This window comes from Coffea arabica, chromosome 6e (assembly GCF_036785885.1).
Source record: "Coffea arabica cultivar ET-39 chromosome 6e, Coffea Arabica ET-39 HiFi, whole genome shotgun sequence".
Lineage (NCBI taxonomy): Eukaryota > Viridiplantae > Streptophyta > Magnoliopsida > Gentianales > Rubiaceae > Coffea > Coffea arabica.
Window position 1 is genome coordinate 60,664,868 of NC_092321.1, and position 12,720 is coordinate 60,677,587.

General features: G+C 35.3%; 1 long non-coding RNA gene and 1 pseudogene across 3 annotated transcripts; one reads left to right on the top strand and one right to left on the bottom strand.

The window, feature by feature from the left end:
- Nucleotides 1–526: 526 nt before the first annotated feature.
- Nucleotides 527–2,009, bottom strand: LOC113695086 (zeatin O-glucosyltransferase-like; annotated as a pseudogene).
- A 2,864-nt stretch (nucleotides 2,010–4,873) lies between these two features.
- LOC113694801 (uncharacterized) lies at nucleotides 4,874–9,270 on the top strand. 3 transcript variants are annotated; one of them, XR_003449480.2, is made up of 7 exons: nucleotides 4,874–5,019; nucleotides 5,167–5,319; nucleotides 5,416–5,604; nucleotides 5,700–5,765; nucleotides 8,199–8,437; nucleotides 8,690–8,815; nucleotides 8,907–9,270. It is a non-coding gene; the product is annotated as an uncharacterized lncRNA (long non-coding RNA). The 3 variants fall into 3 exon arrangements; XR_003449481.2 differs by having other exon boundaries at nucleotides 8,747–8,815; XR_011817214.1 differs by having other exon boundaries at nucleotides 8,199–8,815.
- Nucleotides 9,271–12,720: the final 3,450 nt, after the last annotated feature.

A 12,720-nucleotide genomic window follows, 5' to 3' on the forward strand; every position in this document is an offset into this window, starting at 1 on the left:
TTGCTAAGACAAACGAAATGTAATAGTATAATTAGAATGAATTAATTATTTAAGAATAAGATATATGAACCATGCTATTATCTAACTTTGCATGAACATTTAATTTTTCTACCTTATAATTTTGCAGTTGGACTTACCAATTTTTTTTTTTTGAAAATTTGAATTGAATAATGTGAGATGCATTGTTGTATTTGGATTATTTAAATTTTTCTAAGTGTTAGTCATGAGGCTAGTAAAGAATGTAAATGATTTATATTGATTAATCATCTTAGATTGGCTATGTAGTTGTCAATTGACATTTAATTGATAGAAAGAGTTAGATTCTTTTGTTTTTGTTTTTCTTTTAGTATTTCTTCAAATTGATAAAAAGCACATAATTATATATCTATCTCTTGATATTCATATCAAGATTTTCCAAATGAATGTGAACTTTTTTTTCTTATATATTTATCTTTTATTCCAAGAGCATCTATTTAGTAATAGATATTAATAGATAGATAGATAGATAGATAACCAATCTACCAATCTATCTACGAATATGAGCAATGAAAGAATCCATCTCCAAGCGACTAACACCACCTTCCGTAACAGACCCCTTAATAGTTTTGCTCAATTCTTTAGCCCTTTGCCTCATCTCCTCTCCTTCTGCAGAATTCATCAATCTTCTCACAGCATTTTCAATAGTAACAGAAGTCACAGGTTCATCTCGCCGCGACCAGTCCCTTACTGGTAGGCCAATCTTCAGCAGCTTTTCCATCAGGACAGCGTTCCACGGCTGGTCAGTATGCATAGGCCATGCTGCCACTGGCACTCCCATGCTAATGCTTTCCATGCACGAGTTCCAGCCGCAATGACTCATGAAACCACCAGTTGATGAATGTGCAAGAACCTCCAACTGCGGTGCCCACTCCCTCACAACTATACCTCTCCCTTCAATGCTCTCTTCAAAGCCTTCAAGCAACTTAGCCCTTCTAACCTCCCCTTCAAAAATATCTCCTTTATCTGCATCCCTGAGTACCCATATGAACTTCTGCCCGCTTTTCTCCAATCCAATAGCGATCTCCACGGCTTCTTCATCTGATAATGAAGTTGTTGAACCAAAAGAGACAAAAATAACAGAGTCCTGGGCTTGCTTGTCAAGCCACTCCAAGCAATAGTGTCTCTTGTTGGAGTTTTTCAGCCCATCTATTATTACAACTGGATTGAGGGGACCAACAGCCCATTGCTTGTCATTATCAATTATACTGGTTTTTGTTAAGAGATCAAGGTAGGGACCCTCTATCTCTCTGCACGTATTCAGCAGGTATCCAGAGATAATTGGTTTGGAATCCAGTTGCAATTTTATAAATTCCATCATCTCTGGAGGCGTGCAACCTTCGTTGGATGGAAGAACTTTGAGTAGTTCGAGTAGTTCAGGCTCGGCGAGTGTAGGTTTCCCTTCTAGTTCCCAAATGAATGCGTAGCCATAGAAGGCCGAGAAGATACTAAAGCTGTATGACTCCACATTTGGAATCAAATGCGCATCCTGGATGACATATGACATGGCAGTCATAAATAACTACCAATCTTTTTGTTGCTCTTGAAAGTTGCTCCAAAAGTGCGTAAACTGGCTCGCGAAGTTTGATCGATGCATTAAACAATGGCACGAGTTGAACGGGGAATTTGTCCGGGCGTTTGGATTGGGCGGAGGAGTTTCGTAACAAGGGATAGAAAATTCGTGAAAATTGATGTTAGAAATGACAAGAGGATCCCAACCTTGGACGCGAACCTTTGCTGGCGGATATGGGTGGCCAGGCCAATGTAGTAAACGGGTATGTTATGGGAGGAAATGAGGCAGGAGAGATGGAGGAGTGGATTGAGATGGCCTTGTGCTGGAAGCGGAACCATGACCACAGTCACTGGAGTTTGTTGAATACTCCTAGTATTATGGCCTTGGTTTGGGTTTTGGCTTTGGACAAGGGCCATTTCCTTCGAAAGATTTGGGAACTGGCAGTCGTGGACAGCTCTTGACTGTCAGCTGGCTAAGATTTCTTTTGGTCTTTGTGGAATCATGGTAGGATTTTTTTGGTCTTATAGAGATGAAAGATGAAAGCTAGGGACGTAGGATTCCTAGTTGAAGTAGGATATCTTTTTCCACTCTGACCCCTTGGGTTTGTGAATGGCATGCAAAATTTGAATTTTGAATTTTGAATTTTGGATGGCAAAATTGAAAAGTTAATTCAATTATTCATATCAACAGTCATTTTTGAATTTTTAAAGCTGTTCAACCACATATGGGATCCTCTGTTTGGATTTTAGTGTATACTATAAAAATTTTTAAAAAGTACTCTAAAAGTTACTTTAAAAGGTATTTTAAATTTTTTTAATGTTTAAAAAATATTTCAAAATATATTTTAAAAACTCTACTACTCTTAAATATGCCAAAATATTTTCTAAAAATATCCCAAAATATACTCTAAAAACTCTGCTACAGTAAAATTTTTCAAAAACACCCTAAAAAACAACTAATCTTAGTTTCACTTACTAATACTGCTAATGTGACACATAACATTGAATGCATATTCAGGGGATGTTTGATAAATGTTTGGACAGGAAAGTGGAACCACGTAGTTTTGCATCGTAGATTGTATGTAATAATTAGGCACGAAGACAAAAGTTTCAAACCAAGATTTAGAAGCTTTTTTCCAACTCTGTGCCTTAGACCAAAGACACAGATCAAGAGTCTCTGCAATCACCAATCGCAATTGTATGGTACAATGTAGACAACAAGACAAGGGATATAAACACTAATACAATAAATATAGATATTATGACAATAATATGCAAAAAACACAACAAATTTTAGCACTCCCTCAAAATTGGGTCCCCAAATCAATTTCATCCATCCAATTTCAAGTTGAGAACATTCCTACCATTAAATGCACCATACAATCCAACCTGCAATTGTATGAACCCTATCCCCAAAGACACATCTTGACTAAATTTTGCCTTGAACAGGCTTGCATAGATTTTGGATCAATTGGTTTCCATTATGTGCACTCCAATCGCGAGTGCTATAAGCAGACTGGGAAAACTTCCTCTATTTCCTTCAGTTATAAATTTTAAGATAGCTGAAAACTAGGTAAAAAAGTAAGGTATATCAACTAAACTAGAATGCTATATAAAATCGTAATATTCATTTGAGGAATGAAGTTTAAGTAGCAATTGATTTAAAGTAATTAAGTTCGGTGTACGGCGTTTTAATTTTATCTCTGTTCCCCTTCCTTTTAGATGTTTAGTTTTGAATTCTCGTGATTGACAAGCCTAATAATTATCAAGACAAAAAAAATTAAAAATAATGAAAGGAAAATGATAAATACTTGTTGGTAATGTTATAAACCAATAGTGCAATTTCAGTTTGCATACTTGATATTTCAATTAGCAAATGTATTATTTGCGTGCAAGATGTTTCAACCAGCTATTTTGTTAGATGGGAGATTTATTACTTTACCTCCATAACTTGGCTCTAGTTTCAATCAGTTCCTCTAAAATGACTTCAAATAAACTATTCTGTAAGCCCTTCTTTCGTGTCAAGATCAGGGTACTAAAATGAAATGAATTAAATTAAACTAGGTTTTCTTTGCGTACTTGAGAGAAATGTTACAACTAGCTAGTTTGGCAGGTCCGAGCTAGATTTATAGATTTAGCTCCATATATAATGGTTTATGGTGGCGCTGCATTAAATGAAATAAATAAATATTAATTGTGTGCCCCTCTTTCATGTCATTTTTGTAGTACTCCATTAAAAATGAAATAAGCCACTGCCACAAGTTGCTAGACGTGGAGATATATAGCTTTAGCTCTGTAGGCATGTAAAGTTCCAATTAATTCCTATTTTGGCATTTCAAATAAGTTTATGGTGCTACATGGAAATGACAAACCATCAATAAAGGTTTCATTTGCATATACTAATATGCGTACGTAATATTTCAACTGACTAGTTCTTTTCCCAGATGGGCGATTGATAGCTTTAACTCCATAAGTTTGGCATTTGTTTCAATTAGTCTGGATAGAATGTTTAGGAATAAATTATTTTGTGAGCTCTTCTTTCATGTCAACCTTATGGTACTACAATGAAATGAATTAAAACCAATAGTATAGGTTTTATTTACATATTTGAGAATATTTCAACAAGCTAGTTTGGCAGATTCGAGACTTATAGCTTTAGCTACATATTTAGTAGTTTGTGGTACCGCATTAAATAAAGAAAATATAATAAATAATTGTGCGCATTACCACTGGCATGTCATATTTATGGTGATAAATTAAACTGAAATAAGCCAATACCATAGGTTGGTAGACTTGGAGATTTATAGCTTTACCTCCACAGGCTTATATTGATTCCAATTAATCCATATTTCATGGTTGCAAATAAGTTCTTGGTATATATTGAAATGAAAAACCATTCACATAGGTTGCATTTGCAGGTGCTGATGATGTGCATTCTTAATATTTCAGTTAACTAGTTATTTTACCTGATGGGAGATTGGTAACTTTAGCTGCATAAGTTTTGGCACCAGTTTCAATGAGTCCCTACACTACAACAAAAATGGTCTTTTCTGACATATCTATAAGGACACTTGTTGGTTTGTACCATTATAAAACTTCTATCATGACACTAGTTATCAACTCAATAATATATACTCTAATTTTTTTTATTTTATTTGATATAAAAATAATAATGTACCTTTAGACTCCCTATTATGACACTTACGAAAATGTGAGATACACCAAAAAAAATTAAAACACAAAACGACGTCATTGGATTTTGGCGGAAGATTCCTTTGCCAAAACACTCGGTGAAATCTCAAAACTTCATTTTGCCTCCCAGTGAAATTTTGCTTCTTCTTTTATCTCTCGCACAAAGTCTCTTTCTCGGCAAACTGTCTCTCAAAACTCTTGGCCAAAATTTTGCTTTCCCGCAGAGTTTTTCCTGTTGAATCTCTCCGCAATCAAACTACCCTTACTTTCCCATTGAAGGTATGTAATTGCATGATAAATTTTTGCCCTAAATTGATTTCTCTCGGTTGCTAAATTTTTGCCCTCTGCCTCTCTCGGCCACTTTTCTCTCCTCTGCTCCCTACCTCCGCCGTCCCGTCGCCCCTACTCTTTCCCTCTCATCATCAGGTTTAGGTTCGTCAAAACCAGAAAATGGAACAACATGACATTGAAGAGGACGAGTTCGGATTCTCCAGAAATTATTTCTTAGCAAACGAATTAGGCAATTCCGGTAAGAAATCCAGCCGCATGCTCGCAGATATCGATGTCGTCGATGAACAGGTTATACTCTGTAATTTTTCTATATGTAAATTTTGGTTGGTGGTTTCCTGCAAAAAGAGTTACGTTTTTGGGCCTTTTCCTTACTGAATAATGCAGGAGCTAAGGGAAGCCCTCGCCCATCTCCCCAACATTTCTAATTTCCAAATTGGTGTCCGACGAAAATTAGGGCTCTGAGTCTGAGAGAGACCTTAGATTTGGGGCAGTTATTCTTTCTTCGATTTTAACGATCAGCAGCAAATGTCGCCTCCTCCTGGACCCTACTCCGGCACCAGCACTCTCGCCTTAGTAAACCATCTACCTCCGCCAGCTTTAATTTCTCACAATTTCATTGATGTCTGATCTAATTTGGATTTTTTTCGTTTTCGTATAACTGGTGGCAGGTGGCTCGTGCTTCAGCCTTCATGTTTGGAGTCGTCTATGGAAATCTGAAACTTAAGTATCTTAAGGTATTATTCTCTATTATTTTTCTATTTTTCTCTAATTTTCTTTTGTTTACTTTTGTCTGATTTTGAGTTCTTTTTGGGTAATTATTTTTTGTTAGTTGGTGATTTGGGTTTACATAGTCAGAAATGAACATGTATGGTGCATTTAGATTTGATATTTTTTGGGGAGTTTTACAGTCCCTTTAGGGTACTACACGGATGAGATTAAAGGACTGTAGCATTTTGTTGTTTTTTAAACTGAGTGTTAGAGAGTGGTTTTAGAGGATTAAGCCGTAGAATGATTAGGCTTTATAAATCATAGCTTGCTTTATTCGTTACCCGAATGTAGACTTGTATAATTTACTTTAGTACTTGGTAATCACTGGGAACTGATTCAGTTTGTTGAGTGTTATAAGAAGTACTGGTAGGCTTTGGCAGCATAGGGGTGTATTAATAATGAGTCGTACATGGATATTTGAGAGGCTTGAGTCATGGGGATTGTAGCTTCTGATGCATCTGTGATGTTGAATTGGTGATACAATCAGCACTAGTTTATCATGCTGTTGGATAGCAGTTAAAAGTTATCTTTTCGTGTGAGAGAGTATATAGACAAAATGCCGAAACTTTAATTTGTCTCCTTGTCGTGGTTGCCTTTGGTGAGGTTCTGACCTGATTTTGCATGATCCCTTAATCTGATTTCGAAGAAGTGCTTTGATCTGATGTACGAGTTTATAACTTTGAACTTGGACAACATCTATGGTTATGTTTGTGTGAAATAAGATTAAATTTTGCTAGCATATGATTCTTTAGCTTAAGGGATGCTTGGTATCGAACACTGTTCTGACTGATCATGCTGGTGGTTCTACCATCATTTTCATAAAAGAGAGAAATTTAAGAATCTCTCATGCCTCTGAGCTCCTGAATCTGTGCACTTTTGTGTCTGCATCCACACTCGTCCCTTTTGTCGTGACAAATGCCCCTTGTAGTTGGTCAAACATAATATATATTATCTGATGTTTAAAGGAGAATGATTAATCTGCTTAGTCATACTGTCTTTTGTTCAGTGTATTACTTGACAGTGTTGGTACTGTGATCACTACTGTATGTAATGTTGCCTGGACGACGAGCTTTAGTTTCAGCTTGTTGACAATGTTTGCTGTTCAGGCACCAGTTAGTGATTGGGAGTACAATGCTACGCTCCCCAAAACTGCGACACCTTGAGCAATCCATACACAGAGTTTGCATAGGCAACCATAAATACAGAAATTACAAATATGATCCCGGGCTGCATAACTAATTCCAGAATGGCAAAACTGGCAGCAGTTTAGTGCATAAGATGCTCCTCTAACATACTACAAAAACCTTCCTAAAGGGGATAGCATTATAACTAAGTCTTCATATAACAAAACTATATTGTAGGCGTTTCTGGAACTTGGTTCTCACAATAAACAATCACATACCCCACTTTCCAAATTTTCAAAACATAGGTGACAGGACCAGGTTAGTGTTAGGTACATACGTGATTTTGTGTCCAAAAAGTTTTGAGAAAAAAGGAATAAAGAAAAAAGAATCCTAGTTTTCGATGTACAAAAAATCAAAGGACAGTTTGATCAAGTCCAACAGTCTAAACTGCAATATCAACCAAACATAGTGGAAAAAGAACAGAAAAGATTGACTGAACCTGGACAGATCTACTAAGAAGATCCATTAAGAAGAAAATGGTAGATCTCTAAACATTTATGCCTCAGACGTCAATCTAAAGCATTTTTCAGCTATCAAGGAGGAGATGGCATTTCTTGAAATATGGCCATCAACTTTATTATGCCCCTTAGCTCAAATGGAAAGTTTCCTACAGAGTTGCATGTAGGTCTGACACCCCTTCTACCTTTATTGTTTGACAATCTTGTATTCTTATTTTAGGGGGTCCTAATTAAAGATAACATAAGCACTGGAAAAAGGAGCAGAAATGTAACAGCAAAACCAAAAAGCACTGAAGATATAGCTTTCTTGGTGGCATCTGATAAGTAGCAACAATTAAGTCTCCTAACCTCTGTACTCCCGTATAAGTTCAAGATAGCAGTATGGGGCAATAGCTTCAGCAAACTCTCACATAGGGATAGGTGCAAAACTTCACCAGTTAAAACTAGCAACTTCAAAGAACTACGAAGTCCCATATAATGTGGACCTTGCAAAGGAAGGAGGACTGCTCTCAATAGTGATGGAACTGCAAGTAGGAAATTGCAGTACATAGTTATGTCCAATATCTATAATTTTTTCCATCGCATTTGATAGACCAAAGGCTATATTTCTAGCATGACATGATTTCCAGTAGGTTGAATTGCTTGAACGCAAACTATTTCCTGGGGTGTTATTATATTATTATTGTTGCAATTTTTTTCCTATCATTTTCCAATCTCAAATGCTCAAGAATTGGAAAAAAAATTTCTGTTTCCCCAGATCACTGGATACACTTTTCTTCATCCCTTCAATTTCTCGGCTGTTTTCTCTTCTTCTGAAGGATTGGCACTAACCTCTACTAAAGCATAGCCGGACTGCTCCACCTAGAGATGGCTGAAGGAAGTGGAAATGAGGAGACAACTCTTGAGCATACATCAACATGGGCAGTGGTAGTTGTTTGTTTCATCTTGATTGCTGTTTCCATACTTATTGAACATGGTCTTCATCTTCTGGCTAAGGTAAGCCATACATTTCTATTATGATTCTACTAATGTTTGAAGCACTAAATGTGAAATTGCTATCTATTTTGAATGAGTATCTGTTTCTATGAAAACTTTGGCCAAATATGCATATGACAATAGTTTCTAATGAAGTTACAAACGATGCTGAACCTCTGGCATTATACCAAGAAGGTGTTAATCAAGTTAACTGGTTACACTTCTAAGCCCTTGCCTGTGGGCAGAATCTGAGCTAGCTTTATTCATTTGTAGCAAGAAGTAATTTTGCATGCCAGTGCCATGCATTGTTGACTAACTTGTCGCATTCAGTGTTTGGACAAGTGGGAGTATATTGGCGGCACTTGGTTCCTTTCAGCAAATGTGGTTTTCAAAATCTGAGTAAGCTTTTACATCCACTCTACCTTTCAATATTCAACTTTTTTTCTTTTTTTCTCCCCATTTTCAGTCTGTTTTATCTCTCGATTAACAGGTTTGAGGAACATGGAACTTCTTATGTTCAAAGAAAATGCCCGTAAAGTACTTTACTGGTGCAAACAATTATCACATTAGACAGAAATTCATGGAGCTGACTTCACTTTGATTAGTTTGCTGACGGTATGGGTTGCTCGGTTTTAATATCCTGCTTTATAGGAGCCCAAACAATGTACTATATATATACTATACCTCTCGCGGATCGTTGCTAATATTGTACAATTACGTTACCTGACTTTTAGCATTTCTTTCAACTTGTTAGGGATGAGAGTCTTTTTGTTTGTGCACAAGAAAGTCTTTCAAGTTATTGTAAATGAGAATCTTTCGGTACTTTATTGGGATTTTAGTACTTGCTTTGAGCACTTGTTTGCGATTTTAGTAATTGCTATGTTTGTACTTGTTATCGACTTTTAATTCAATGAATTATATTTGAGTATCGACTTCTTCTTTTAAATTGCTATATGCATTCTGCTCTTTGAGATAATTTTACAAGCCCCTTAGGATTTTGGTTGATGGAATGTACAGCAGGGAGGACTAATTGCAGGTTGCTTCCATATAAAAAAAAAAACAGGGAAAAAACTCCTGGCAATTAAAAGTGTCAGCATAGCTTAGCTTCGAAAAACACTAGTGACAAATGGGCATGTCGTCCAAAGCAGTGTAAATTCACATGGCTACGTGTCCTTAAAGTCATATATTAAGACAACTAAAGATGCCTTCATAAATTGGATATACTACTGATCCGCTACTGATGTTCTAATGCTATACGGACACTTTCGATTATCACAAAAAAAAGTTTTTGTTGGCAGAGGGAATGCTATAGCAGCATGGTTTTCCGGACACGTTTGAATGTTGCTAAAGATTTGAGGCTATCCCCACATTGGAAGGGACAACACTCGCCCTAGGTGTGAGGATAGATAAAATGTCAGGTTAGATTATCTATACTGACACTTTTAAATGCCGCTAAAGGCCATTTTTGTTGTAGTGCTATAAAATGCCTTGAAATAAATTATTCCGTGAGCCCTTCTTTCATCTCAAGCTTATGGTACTGCATGCAATGAAATGGATTAAAACCAAGAGTATAGATTTTATTTGCGTACTTGAAAGTATTTCATCTAGCCAGTTTGGCACATTTGAAAATTATTATAGTTTTAGCTCTATATCTGATGGTCCAAGGCACTGCATTAAATGAACAAGTAATAAATAGTTGTATACGCCCCTCTGGCATGTCATGTTTATAATACTGCATTAAAATGAAATTAGGCAAATACCATATGTTGCCAGGCTTTACCATATGTTGCTAGACTTGAAAATTTATAGCTTTAACTCCACAAGCGTGCACTAGTTCCTAGTAATCCCTTTTTTATGGTTTCAAATAAGTTCAAGGGAATACATTGAACATGAAAAACCATTCACATAGGTTTAATTGGCATATGCTGATATGCATACTTACCTTTTCATCTAACTAGTTATTTTGCTCGATGGGAGATTGATAGTTTTAGGTTCATAAATTTGTTACTAGTTTTAATCTGTCCTTTTAGAATGCTCTGAAATAAATTACCATAGGCAGGGGTGTGAATCGGAATCGAAATCGGTAATTCAAAACTTTGAAATCAGAGTTTTTCGGAATTTTGGCATCAGAATTTTCAACTGAATTTGATTTTGAATTCATCAACTCCAAATTCGAATCCGTTCCGAATTCACCGAATTTAGGAACATAAAAATTATTATTATTATATAAATGTTATATTACATATATATATTATATATATGAAAAATGAATTTGAAATTGAAATAGAAAATTGGAATTCCGATTTCAAATGGTGAATTCGAAATCGGAATTTCCTATTTGAAAAATTCCATTACCGAATTCAAACCAAATTCGCATAATTCGAAATCGAAAATCCCGACTTCAGTCCCAAATTTTGAATTACTGATTTCGAAAAATTTGAATTCGATCGGTAAATCGAAATTTTTCGATTTTGCACACTCCTAACAATAGGAGTGTCAAACTTATGGCATCGCAATGAAATGAATTAAAACCAGTAATATAGGTTTTATTTGCATACTTGAAGCATTTCAACTAGCTGGCTTGGCAGATTTGCAAGATTATAGCTTTAGCTCCATATATGATGGATATGGCACTGCTATGAATGAAATAAGTAATAAATAATTGTGAACGCCCCCTCTTGCACGGCATGTTATGGTACTGCATTAAAACAAAATAAGCCAATACCATAGGTTACTAGTTTCGAGTAATCCCTTTGTTATGGTTTCAAATAAGTTAAAAAGCTACAACATTGAAATGAAAAACCATTACCCTCAAAAAAAATGAAAAACCATCACCCTCAAAAAAAAAAATGAAAAACCATTTACATAGGCTTCATTTGCATATGCTGATATGCTTACTGTATTTCATCTAACTAGTTATTTTGCTTGATGGGAGAATGACAGATTTAGCTCCACAAGTTTGGCACTAGATTTTGTTAAGCCTTTCGTAATAATAGTTATGGTACTACGATGAAATTAGGTGTGTCAATAAGTAGAGTATGGATTGCATCCATTTGATATAGATTCAAACCCATTAAACAAATTCATACCCAGACCTAGAACCTTATAGGTCTGAAAAAGTAAATTCAAACCCGAACCCTCATGGATTTAGATATCCAATGTGTATCTATGAATATTTTTCAGAACATATAGTAAAGAACTAAACGAAAATTATTTTGAAAATATATAGAGTTCAAAAATAACATAAATACCATCTGATTTTAATTTTCGAATAATAAAATTACATTCAAGATGTTGAATGCAATATTATAAACTCAAAGAAATAACTATTATCAACTAAAACTATTTATTTTCAAAGTTTCGTTTGCATCTACATTCAATCTTTCATTTATTTACTTTTACTTTTTCACCTTTTCCTAAAACGGTTTGTATCAATTACAATGACTTAGAATATTATATTATTTTATAAATTTATTGATATATATATATATATATAATATTTATGCATGGGTTTGGTTAATGTCAGATAAGGATCTAGATTTGGGTTTGGATTATAGAAAATTAAATTATGCCCGAATCCATGACTCTCTTACAGGGTCTGAATTTGAGTAAACTCTAGGTTTGACAAATTAAACCAAACCCTTTCACATATGTTAGGTCTGTATTGAATTTAAATAAGATCCGACCCATTGACATGCCTAATTGAAATGAAACAAATTAGTAGGTAGACGATACTGTCACAGCAAAAATTTTCGTGTCAAAGCAAACTGCCTTAAAAGTCCCAAATGCCCTTCACTACCTGTAGTCAAAATTTCTAGTCAACGTTTTACGACCCACCAAAACACACACTTCCTTGCTCTCTCCTCCCCTGTTGGGGAACCTAGGGGTGCAAACGAGCAGCTCGAGTCAAGTTCGAGCTGGCCGCAAAATATTAAACTTGAGCTTGAGTACATATATATATATTTTTATTTTTTAATAGTAAAATTACATATGTATCCTTAATATTTTATTATTTATTAAGAAAAAATATTATTTTATTTATTTTTTAAAAAATAAAATAATTATGTTTATTTTTTTTGATCTCGAGCTCGAGTTTCAAAATTGTCAGCTCATCGAGCTCGAGCTCGAATTCGAATTAGATAAAACTAAGTCAAGACTTGGCACGATTAGACCAAAGTTCGAATTTACTCGATTCGTTTGCAGCCCTAGGGGAACCTCTCCTCCTTTAGTATCATCTTCCTTTCTTCTCCACTTAATTTACACAATAAATGACGTGCGCGGAGTATACATATACAATTAAGCTC